General features: G+C 34.3%; 1 protein-coding gene and 1 pseudogene across 1 annotated transcript in view; one reads left to right on the forward strand and one right to left on the reverse strand.

Moving 5' to 3' along the window:
- DTNA (dystrobrevin alpha) overlaps positions 1 to 12,380 on the reverse strand; it is a 458,249-nt gene that overhangs the window by 385,743 nt on the left and 60,126 nt on the right. The window lies entirely within an intron of this gene.
- Positions 10,042 to 10,142, forward strand: LOC123232710 (annotated as a pseudogene).

Raw genomic sequence — 12,380 nt, forward strand, 5'->3', positions numbered from 1 at the left:
AATGAACTCTATCTCAGCAGCACAGGAACTTAGAGTGGGCAGGCATGTCAACGATTATCATCTTGTCCAATCTCCTTATTTAAAATATTGTTGATGTTAAATTTACAAGGTTAATTTTACAAGGTTTATGATCAGAGAAAAGCTGGTTTACTTTAAGCCATTTGTAAAAGGTCAGGGTTTAAAAATATAAATTAATTCATTTGGGATTATGATAACATTTGGTTAGTAAAGTAGCTCTTGATCAGGATTGACCAATCAGATAAGTCCTTCCAATCATTTAACCTCAAGGCCAAAATGCTGCTTGATATTGTCTGCTTTTGTCATGATTATCAATCAAACCAACATGGAAAGATTTGAGAATCTCTCTGAATCAAGGTTTCAATAACATCCAAAGACAGATAGTGAAAAGCAGCTTGTCATATTCGACAGGCAGCAGTTTAGGAAGTCAAGAAGATATGCCCCTGACACATATTAGCTGTGTGACCCTCGGGAAATCACATTATCTTTCAGTATTCAGGAACTATGAAAAATTGCATACACTCTCTCTCTTTCTGTCTCTCTGTCTCTCTGTCTCTCTGTCTCTGTCTCTCTCTCTCTCTCTCACTTATTTATCTATAATCATCTCATATATCTCCCTATTATCTATCTATCTATCTATCTATCTATCTATCTATCTATCTATCTATCTATCTATCTATCTATCTATCTATTTCTCTATCTACTTAACTGTCTTGAACACGAGCACTTTTATTTGAACTGGTCACAAGTCATTGGATAGATAAAAAGCTTTCCCTCTTCCAAATACTGGCATGAATCTCATTAAACTCTCTGGAGAACTAAAAAGCCTTCATTTACATCTATGTTGGGAACACAGAGAGAGGAAGGAAAGGACCATTAAGGATCTAATCATTTTTTAAAAATGGAACAAATATTAAGGTAGAAGATAAAAAATGTTTAGTATTATATAATTTACATGTAATTAATACTACTACTATTCTCTCTCATTGTCTCACCCTCACCATTTTCTTCCTCTAGAATTGTGTTAATTAGACCTTTACAGTAGAGCAGGATAGTCCTCATAGATGCAGGTAAAAATTCATTTTACAATATTTAGAATGCCTTTTTTTTTTTTTTTTTGGTAAATTGTACAATCAGATTCCTAAGGACACATTGTAGAACTCTGGGGATGTTTGCTTCCAGTGTATCCAGACCATTTATCTCTTTTATTGCATAAAAGTAACTTATAAAACAGAACTCTAAAGCCTGGACTGTAAGGGGAACAAGGTCACCTGATTAATTGAACATTCTGGTTAATCTGAGGCTAACTTTACTTTAATGAAATTCTGAATCATTAAATCTGGGGAAGGTTATATTAACTAATACACACTACTCCTTAGTCACTCTTCCTTCTAGGAACAGTGTTATGGGATGCAGGATCAGAAGAAACTTTTAAAAGTTTGTCTTCCTCCTAATTTTTGTTTGTCTTCCTCCTAATTCTTCTTCTAACTCTCCCACAGCCTTGTATATGTCACAACAGAGCATGGTAAAATAATGTGGTTCCCATCCTTTAAAAGTCAAAATATTTTGTAAACTCAGATATGATAGCAGCAGTACACAAAGACAAAGAAAATATATAATGATAAAGTAAACGCTTAATATGTTATAGTGTTAATATTCATGGACTGAGGAGATAAAGGATGACAAAATGAGCACTCAGTATGTAAACATACTTCTGGATGACTTAAAAATTGTGTATCACTATGGTATGATGGGGAAAAAATAGACTTAGAATCCTAGTCCCAGCTCTGCTATTTCCCAGATAGGTGACCATAACCAGGGTTTTAATTTGTTTGAGCCTGTTTTCCCATTTGTAAAACAAGGATACTTATACTACCTACCTCTAGATTCTTGTGAGGTAGATACTTTGTAAGCTTTAAGGCACTACATAAATATAACCCATTATTGTGGAATTTTTGCCTCTCTTTCTACTTAGGAAAAAAAGGTGATAATAATCATCTACCTGATAGGATGGTTGTGCCAAGTAACAGGATGATTAACAAAGCATTTTTCCAAATATGTGAAAATGGTATGCTAATATTTAAAAATAGATTGGCATGAGGGCAGATATAAGTTTATGAAAAGGAAATTATGTTGAGAATTTTCCATGAGGAAATTACTGAAGAATTCAGCAATTAAACAATAATCTATTACTCATAAAAGCATGGATGTAGCTAGCCTTCAAGTAGTTGGACTTATTGATCTTTAAAGTCCTTTCCAACTTTATATCTATAAGCTAAAAGGAAACATATATATAATGTCATGTGTTACATTTTTACATATCATTTTTCTGATATAAAATTCAGTTAGTCCTCACTTCAACATTGTGAGGAAAGAAAAGTTATGATTTCCATATCATTCCTGGCTTATACTACCAAACTCCTAGAAGGAGTCTACACTTGATGCTTCACTTCTAAATCTCTTCTAGTATGAGTTCAAACCCGTTCACTTGTCTGAAACAATTCTCTCCAAGCATACTGATGATCTCTTAATTGCTAAATCCAATGACCTCTCCTATGTCTAGAGGAGGCTAGATGGTGCAGTGGAGAGAGAGAGCACTGGGTCTGTAGTCAGGAAGATCTAAAGTTATTTATTTAGATTTACTTAAGAAAACATGAAGGATAAGAACACTGAAATGATATGTCCAAGCTCATAAAGCTAATAATATGGGAAACCTGGACTAACCTCCAGTTTTTTAATATAGTTATTTCTACCCTTATCTAGCTAGGATAGGATTAAAAATTAAAACTTGGTTATGAAGGTCTTGTTCTCCTCCAACCCTTTTCCTTATAATTGCCAACATCAATATAACTTTTGATATTGATGTTCTCTCATCTACTCTGACCTTTTTGTCCATCAATATCTTCAACTCCCATAATCTATAGCTTTCCTGCAGTTACTCAAAGGGATGGTAGTACCTTACTTAGATCTCCCAAACTGTAAATTACAGTTTTCGAAATAATCGACAAGAAATCTCTGACAACAACAATAAAAATAGCTAGCTTTTATTTAGCAGCTACTATATGTCAGGCACTATGATAGGCATTTTATATTTATCTGTAAACCATTCGATCCTCACAACAACCCTAGGAGTTAAGTGCTATTATTATCTGTATTTTACAGATGAAGAAACTGAGGTTAAGTGACTTGCCCAAGGTTACACAGCTAGTAAGTGTCTGAGACTGAACTTAAATCCAGTACAAGCTTAGCATTAAATCTGCTGCCATTTAGTTAACCAATCTATTTTTAAATAGTAGCAAACCATTTCCATATGTTTGTAAAAATGCTTTGTAATCATCCTGTTAATTCTCACAACCATCCTGTCTGGTAGGTGATAATTATCATCATTTTCCCTAAGTAGTAAGCACACAGTAACTAGTAGAAATGCAAATAAATAAATATAATAAAATACTATGCTATTATATAATTATATATAAATATATATAGATGGATATAAGATAAAAAATAAAAATATATGTGTAAATATATATACAAATATATATTTATATGTTTAAATATACATATTTTAAATGTATAAATATATATACACAAATGTGTTTATGTGTGTAAATATATATGTTTAAACGTGTAAATATATACACAAATATATATTCATACATGTAAATACACACACAAATATATGCTGTGCCTAGGTGATAATAATCTCCTGTCCAAGATTTGGTTAAATGATGAGTTTGGAAGCTGAATTACAAGAGGCTATGAAGGAAGTGAAAACAGAGGAACTAGAAGCATCAATTGCAGAATTTTTCAAGATATTTAGCCACCAAGGACAGAAGAGATATAGAGGAACAGCTGAATATCCTTTGGATTATTTTGGGTAATGTTTTACTATAGATTATAGAGTTGGAAGGGACCTTAGACGTCAACTAGACATAGAGTGATTAGAGTCACTAAGGATATGTTCGACTAGGGTCTAACTCCCTTACTTTATAGATGAGGAAATAAAGGCCCATGGAGGTGAAAAGACTTATCCAAGTCACACAGATAGTAAAATCAGAGCCAAGATGCTGTCACATTCCAATTCATAGGGATTCTTGGCATAGGACTGTGCTGCCTCCTACCTACATTGACCTCTTTTTAATTCATCATACCTTTACTTCATTATATCAAGGTACTTTAAGCAAATTAATACTACTATTTTGGTTACTATTCTATACTTTGATTTGTCTGCCCAAGTATCCTAAATAAAAATTAAAAAATAATATTCTTGAAGCCAATGCGAAATGTTATATCTTTTCTTTGAAAATTCTCTTTCAGCATCTGTCACCAAAGTCTGCCTCCTAGGTCATTTCAAAATAATACAGGGCCAACATAGCAATTGTCCTTGTTTGTATAGAAGAGGAACACAGTTTACATAAGCAGAACATGCATTTTTTTCCCACAGAGGAGAATGAAAGCAAGTAGTTCAAGTGAACTAGAGTCATATTTCTAACACCCCAATAGAGTTAAAAACAATTACGACAAAAATGGATATCTTTCATCAACTTTCTCTGCATGAAGACAGTCTAATTTTCACTTAATTCAATCTCATGCAAACAGGTAAGTGCATGAAATATTTTTTGACAGGTCAAAGTTCTCACTGTACATTTCATAATGGTTTAGATATCAATGATTCTTTCACTGCTTAAAGCTCAGAGTAAAATCCAAAGCAAGATCAATTTTTAGCTATTTAAAATTCTATTTTTCTTGTGGAGTAGGGAGAAGAGGAGGGCTATGTAAAGAGGGCTCATTGACACTGCCTTATAAATCGCACAGCCGGTAGTTTGATAATTTTAAGGGATGCAGTTATTAAGCTGCCAACGCCTTTATTTGTGAAGACAGCATTTCTAACAGGAAGAAAAACTCCTTTTCTCTAAAGACATTGACAAAAATCTGATCTTTGCCTTTTTTACTTTTGTAGTAAAAGTTTAACTGGCACCTCTGTGGATGACTCTCAAATCTACATATCCAATTCTAATTTTCCCCCTGAATCTCAGTCCATAACTGTCAAATATTTATTGGACATCAATTGGAGATCCCAGAGACAACTCAAACTCAGCATGACAAAAGCTGAAGTCATCGTCTTCCTACTAAATGTGTCCCTCAAAAATTTCTATTTAATTTGGGGACAATATTGTCTTCCCAGTTACCAAGATTTGCAACTTTGGAGTTATTCATACTCTTCTCAGCCCCTTGTCCCCAAATCAAATCAATTTCCAAATCTTACACATTCTACCATGCCAACACATCTCGCATCAGTCCTCTTTTGCTCACTCACAGGTCACCCTAGTTCAAACTATTGTCTCCTCTCATCTGTACCACTGTATTAGCTCCCTGACTGTCCTCCCTGATTGCAGCATCACTACACTCCTACCCATCTTTCCCAAAGGTACCAAAATAATTTTCTCCATAAAATAATAAATTCCATAGCCTAATATTTCAGGATCTGTATCACCTGGGATCAGATTTACAATTTTATTTCACATTATTCCCCTTCAGCCATTCTATTTTTTCATGGAAATGGTAGAAGAATGGATGGATGAGAACAATTTGTTCCAACAGTCATAAAGCAGCAGAAGCAGGCACTATGGAACATTGGTCAGGCATCAAAGATACTAAGGTCATCCACTGTATACTGGGCCATCACTAGTCATCCTGGCTTTTATCTTGCTTACTGGACTTGGATGACTTTGGAAGAGAAAGTGAAGCTGACAACTGTATGTAACTCTCCCTTATTTAAATCTAATTCATTCTCAAATCAAGATATGACCCCTGTGATGCCACTGTTATAAATCTTTCAAAAAGATCTATCCAATATTCTGTAGGCCTTCCTTTGGATCTTTGACAATTTGATTGATATTATTGTAACATCAGGTGTGCCTCTAGGTATCCCTCACCTTGTTATATGATTAACTTTTCCATCTACTTTTTTTGGTCATATATATCCATGATATATTTTTATACTACTTTGAACACAGAAACCATTTTTTGTAATATCCTACCAACTATTTATGTCCCCTATGATTCTTTCTGTTCATCATTGACTCAACTGAAATTTTAATTCCCATTTCCCATGATTTGTGCCTGTGTTGTGTCACCGAGATGATACTAGTTTTTTTAAAAAATGGGCCTTTTGTGAGAGTTGGAAACTTAGGAGCATTGAAAGTAACATGATTTCTCAAATGCAATGCTACTCAACCTTTGGACCCAATTTGTTATAAGATATCCAATTCTAGACCTAGGTAATTGTCCATTGGCAGTAGTTATCTAAGGTTTGTGTACTTGTAGAATAACTCCATGGTTGTCAATCTACCTTTACAATAAAATCTGGGCAATATGCATTCTTTAATCACGTCTCTTTTTTGCTATTCTGTGCCTCTCTTTTGGGGATAAAATAACTGTCCATTTAGTAAGGAATATTTGCTTTTGGAGAAACATTTGGAAAAGTTTTCTGTTTATTATTGCATGGAATTTCTTTTGTATGTATCTGGCTAGGCCTTGCTAACATTTTTGTATTTCATCTTTTTTTAAGTGCCATTTCTATTTCCATGTATAGAAAACATTAAGAATAGAGGTGATAGAATCCAGTTTTTGTGGTTCTATTGTCATCATTGGTCAAAAATTGACTGGTATTGAAACACTGACAGATTTTTCATTTTACCTATTTTTTTGTCTATCTTATAGTTTCATCTAAATATTCACTTTATTTGTCTTAGTTGGATTTCACACCAAGCTGTCTACAATATCATATCCTTTATACTGCTTTTCACTATTTTGTAAGATAAAACTGCTCATACTCTTCAATATTTAATTAGCTTTTGCTGATGAGCCTCCCCAAACTCAATTAGTTTGGTCTTTTCTAATGCTTTATAAATGAGCTTGCACTTTGAGCTGACTTTGCTCTTGGCTGCCATTATCTCTTCACTGGACAAGATCAAGTTTTACTGATTGTTTCTGAGTCATTTGGCCACTTCATTGTGGCAACTGTTTTACATCAGTAAGAAAAAAATTCAGATAATACAATTAAAATTTTTTTAATAATTCCCTTTCTCTCCCTGCTCCTTCCCCCACCCAGAATCAACTACTTTGTAAATAGGTTAGGCTAGAGCTGTGATAATTGCTTGCAGTCTTCCCAGCATTCTCCCATTTTCTAATTTAGTATTGATCTTGACCTTTGTTCTAACACATACTGACTGTGCACACACTTACTTTCATACCAAGAGCTAATTCTGGAATTGCTTCTGCTGCTTTAACTAACCAGTTATTTCCTATATATTAAGATGCAGACATTTATTATTGTTTTTCTGATATCATTTGGTACTTTCTACATCTAGCACTTTCTGATTCCCCTTAAATGAAATATGTTAGACACATAGATTTGAGATTTCTGAAAAGTCCACAAGACCATGCCTTCTTTTATTTCTTGATTGATTCCAAGTCATATTTTTTATAGTTTTTGCCATTATCTCTCTTTGCCACTTTTGATTTGAAGCAAGCAAGAATTAAAGTATATTTTGACTTAATTTGAAGGATCTTCTTTTTTTTTTCATCTTCTGCAACAGATTGTTGTACATAAAATGTAATTATCATCATTGTAGTCTTTTCCTTTATACATATGTATAGGATGAGATGCCTCAATGTCCTATGAAATGATGTGTCATTGCTTTTTGCTACAAAATGAATCTAGCTCTAAAAATGTTTTTACTCAACTCTCTGTGGAGAACCTATGAACTTTCCTTCTAATAGTTTTATGCCTTCTGGCTTCATTCACAACAAATGTTAATACTGATGTGGTGAATGGCTCTAGCTCTCTATCATTTCATAGGATCATAAAACTCAGTGGTGAAAGGGACCTTAGAACCATATAATCCAATCCCTCATCTTCTCTTTGGAAAAAAAATTCTTATTCAAGAGTTCCTGTGATCAATTTTTTTTAACAAAAAATCATTATTTGTTAGGGATTTTAAAATTAGTTTGTCTTTTTTCTGATGGACCTTGTCAAATTTAACTACCTGTGTCTTCAGGGAATAGATTGTGCCTTTTGATGAACTTTGACCTGAAGCTTTTTTTACCTCGGAAGGGCTTGTCAGATTTGTCCACCTCAAGCATAGTTTTTGAAAATCCACAGTCAGTTCTCTGCATGATAAGAATTTTCTACTCAAAATAAGTAATTGGGTAGAGTGTTTTTAAAAATCAACTTGGAAACTCTTGTTGCGGCAGATGGATCATTATGTAGTTGAGGAATTATGAGCGATTTGAGTGTCACTATGGGGAAGTATCATTAATATCCTAGAGAATAATTCAGGGATGGAACATATTTTCAAAAAATTTAAATTAACTGACTTCCTCTTTTCATTTAGATCACAGCTAGAAAGAATAAAAAATACAGGATGCAGAACTGATGCTGTTTATCACATAATGCAGGTAGTAGAAAGAGCAGCAAATTTGGATAAAAAAACCCAAAACTGGGTACCACCCCTTGCTCTGATTACCATCTATGTGACCTTGAACAAGTAACATTATTTCTTAGGGCTGTGATTTCCTCATTTGGAAAAATGGGGACAATAATAGCATCTACTGTATATGGAAATTTTATAAAGATCAAATGAGATAATATACGGAAAGTATGCGATAAACCTTAAAGCAGGCAGCTGAATGTCTTTGTGGATAGAATGCTAGGCTTAAAGACTAGAAGACTGATCTTCCAGAGTATAATCTGATCTCAGACACTTACTAGCTGTGTTATCCTAAACAAATGACTTAACCCTGTTGGCCTCAATTTTCTCATTTGTAAAATGAATGAGAGAAGAAAATACAAACCACTCCAGTACTTTTGCCAAGAAAACTCTAAATGGGGCCAGTGAAGAGCTGGACATGACTAAAATTCCTCCAACCTTAAAGTAAATTAATCCTAGCTATAGTGTTTAAGTCTTTCATTTTAAAGATGAGAAACTGAGGCCCTAATGGCTAACGGGAGTCTTCCAATGTACATAAAGCTGAGTTTTAGAGAAGGAAGCATAGTATATAGAAGAATATGTCTTAGAATCAAAAGATGAGTTTGTTTCCTAGCTAAGACACTTAATTGTTATGTGACCCCTGGGCAAGACACTAAAAGTCTTTAAGATTCCTTCTGTAAAATAGGATAATGATGCTTGCATTATTTGCTTCATGAGGAAAGTGCTTTGTAAACCCTAAAGTGCTATTTAAAATAGTAGTTATAATTGTAACGAGGGACTGGAGCACCACAGAGTGCATCAAAATGCTCAGCTGATATAAATTTCCCACTTGAGAAAGGTTGGGGAGTCTGCTTCCAGGACAGTGTGATGATGTATAATGGAAGTGTCTTGTAGAGACACTGGGGCATAAATAGCCATTCTGTAACTAGCTCCAGTCTGCTAACCATGAAGTTAGGAGAAGCCTTTTTGGTTGGAGGTAGCTTCAAAAAGTATGAGTAACTAGAACTCAGCTGTTCTTTTTGGCTCTCTCTTGGTTTGACTCTTTCACTGACAATGTCCAGGGAGAGATGCCTCAGACCTTCTCCCCTCTGAGGTCACATCAATTTAACCTCATTGATTACTCCTTTCCCATTTTGGATGCAAGATACTTGTGAGTTTTAAAAGAAAATTAGCATCTAGGAGTCTAACCATACTAGGTTTTGCAGCAAGCTTAGTATCTCTAAAGGGTATCTAGGTGGTACAGGGGACAGAGAGCCAGACCTGGAGTTAGGAAAATCTAAGTTCGAATCTGGCCTTGGACACTTACTAGCTGTTTTGGGAAAATCACTTAATTCTGTTTGCCTCAGTTTCCTCATATGTAAAATGAGCTGGAGAAGATAATGGCAAACTATTCTATTATCTTTGCCAAGAAAATCCCAAAAGGGTTCATGAAGCATCAGACACAACTGAAAATGACTCAACAACATTAACAACATCTATATCCCCAAGGAGCAAAGAATGGCAGTAGCCAAGATGAGGAATAAAATGCTTGCTTTGGCAGCACATATACAAAAATTGGAATGATACAGAGAAGATTAGCATGGACCCTGCACAATTATGACATACAAGATGAAGACTCAGCAGTTATACCATATCTAGACATCAATTTGGTGGAACAAAGGCATGCAGAAATTGTGCCAGGAATAAGCTCATTCTTCCTCCCCCCCCCCAACTTAAATAGGTAAAGGGTAAGTGTGCAACCAAGGTGCTAGTGAAAATGTTTGTACTTAGTTTTTGTTACATACTTTGAGTAAATATCCCTTTGTAAAAGCTAATTGATATTAACTGGTTAAAAGGAACTGAGGTCCTAGATACTGGCACCTAACAGAAGAGGGAACACAATGGTGGTAGGACCTTGAGCCAATAGTACTAAAGACACCTCAAGAACTTCAGAATTTTACTTCTGCTTTAAGATTTTACAGTGTTCAGGAATTTATTACCTTTCAAGTAATATATTCCATTTTTGGATTGCCCTAGTTTGTAGGAAATTTTCCCTTATATTCAGTTCAAATCTATTTCCTTATAACTTCTACCTATTGATCTTGATTCCTCCACAAGTAGCCAAAAGGAACAAGTTTAGTTATTCATCTCTATTAATTTCAGTCTATATTGCCATGTTTCTTCCAAAATGGTGACTGAATAACAAAAATTATAGCTACTATCTATACAGCATTTTAAGGGTTGTAAAGTTCTTTAAAAGATCCTCACAATAATCCAGTAAGGGAGGTGCTATTTTCAATCTCATTTTATAGAAAAGAAAACTTTACATTTTAAAATATGTTTTGTACTATGAGCAAAGTATCATTTTGGCCAGATTTTCATTCTTCAAGTTATGTTTTTACAAAAAGGAATTTTGTAAACCTCTTTTTGTCTTCAGTCCTTAGTTGTTTAAAACATTTTTCACTCTTCTGTACTAAACTTATATTACTGTACTTAAAAATAAGAAAATAGATAAACATGTTCACTTATCAAAATAAGGAATAAAGAGGCATATGAATGGTGTGACAAATGCAGATAGAGTGAATTCTAGGTCAAAAAATTTCATTTTGGTATTTTAAAGATTTAAGTGATTTTCAATAAATCGTTTAAACCACTGACTAGATTAGGATTCCTATCCTTCATAGGCCCAAGTAGGCAATTTTATAGTTCTAAATAAAAGATAGCTTCTTGGTAAGCTCAGTATACTCTCTGAAATTTAAATCAGATGGTTACCTTTATCATCTCTACTATACAATTCCCTGAATTATTTCCAGTCTAGTTGGAATATTCTGTACTTAAACCACAAAGAGGAATCAGTTGAATTAATTATAACTTACCAGAATTGGTTTCAATTTCTCCTCTTTTTAAGTCAATGGGCAACTGTTGTTTTTTTTTCCTTAGTGAAGGGGAAGAAATAATTGTTTTGATCAGCTGTACAAGTTTTGGTTGAGAAAAAAGAAGATAGTACAGACAGTCAGCTAATGTGCCAGGGGATTCTAAAACTTTCAATGACACGGCATTGGGTCTGTTTGTGTATCAGGATTCATTCAAGTATGCTGCATTTTGATGACACTTCATGGGTATTTTATTGTAGGAATCCCCTTCATGTATGGGTTGGACAAAATGTCCCTTCCAATTCTTTAGTTCTGTAATTCTTTACCTGGTTCTGTATCATCTTAATAGTTTCATTCCTTTAGCAATCATTTCTCAAGCATTTTTAATGTGTTCCTGCTGTGCTAGGAATTGTTTGTTGTGTGTGGGAAGGGGAAATAAAAGAAGTGGAAGTCAGGGATTTTCTTTTATTTTAATTATAAGAATATAAGAAATTCAGTGTGTAGGCATTCCTTCATATATATATGGATTGTGCTTTTAACTAAAAGGCATAAGCAATACATCTAGAGTTGTTTTTCCAACAGTTGAGTTGGATTTTTGCAGATCCAATTCATTCATAAGCCTTCAGCTACTCCTAAGTGTATCTTAGGACATGCATTTCCAATTCACCTTAATTGAGTTTGGGCACAATCCATAAGTTATTAGACAGAATGAACTACCTAGCTTAGTTGAGGATCCAACTAGTGAACCCATTCTCAGAGTCCTGATATTGTAACCAGCTGAATTAGTCAGTCACTAGAACACATTCATGGCTTACTTGGGCCAATTGGTGTGCTCTCAAGCAGTGGCACTATAGGTTTTCTTCTTAAGATCTCCCTTTCAGATTTCAAAGGATGCCCTCCCTCCTCTTTATTTCTTTTTGTTTCTTTGATTCTTCCTTCCTTCCTTCCTTCCTTCCTTCCTTCCTTCCTTCCTTCCTTCCTTCCTTCCTTCCTTCCTTCCTTCCTTCCTTCTTTC

The sequence above is a fragment of the Gracilinanus agilis genome, chromosome 1 (genome assembly GCF_016433145.1).
Source record: "Gracilinanus agilis isolate LMUSP501 chromosome 1, AgileGrace, whole genome shotgun sequence".
NCBI classification, from domain to species: domain Eukaryota; kingdom Metazoa; phylum Chordata; class Mammalia; order Didelphimorphia; family Didelphidae; genus Gracilinanus; species Gracilinanus agilis.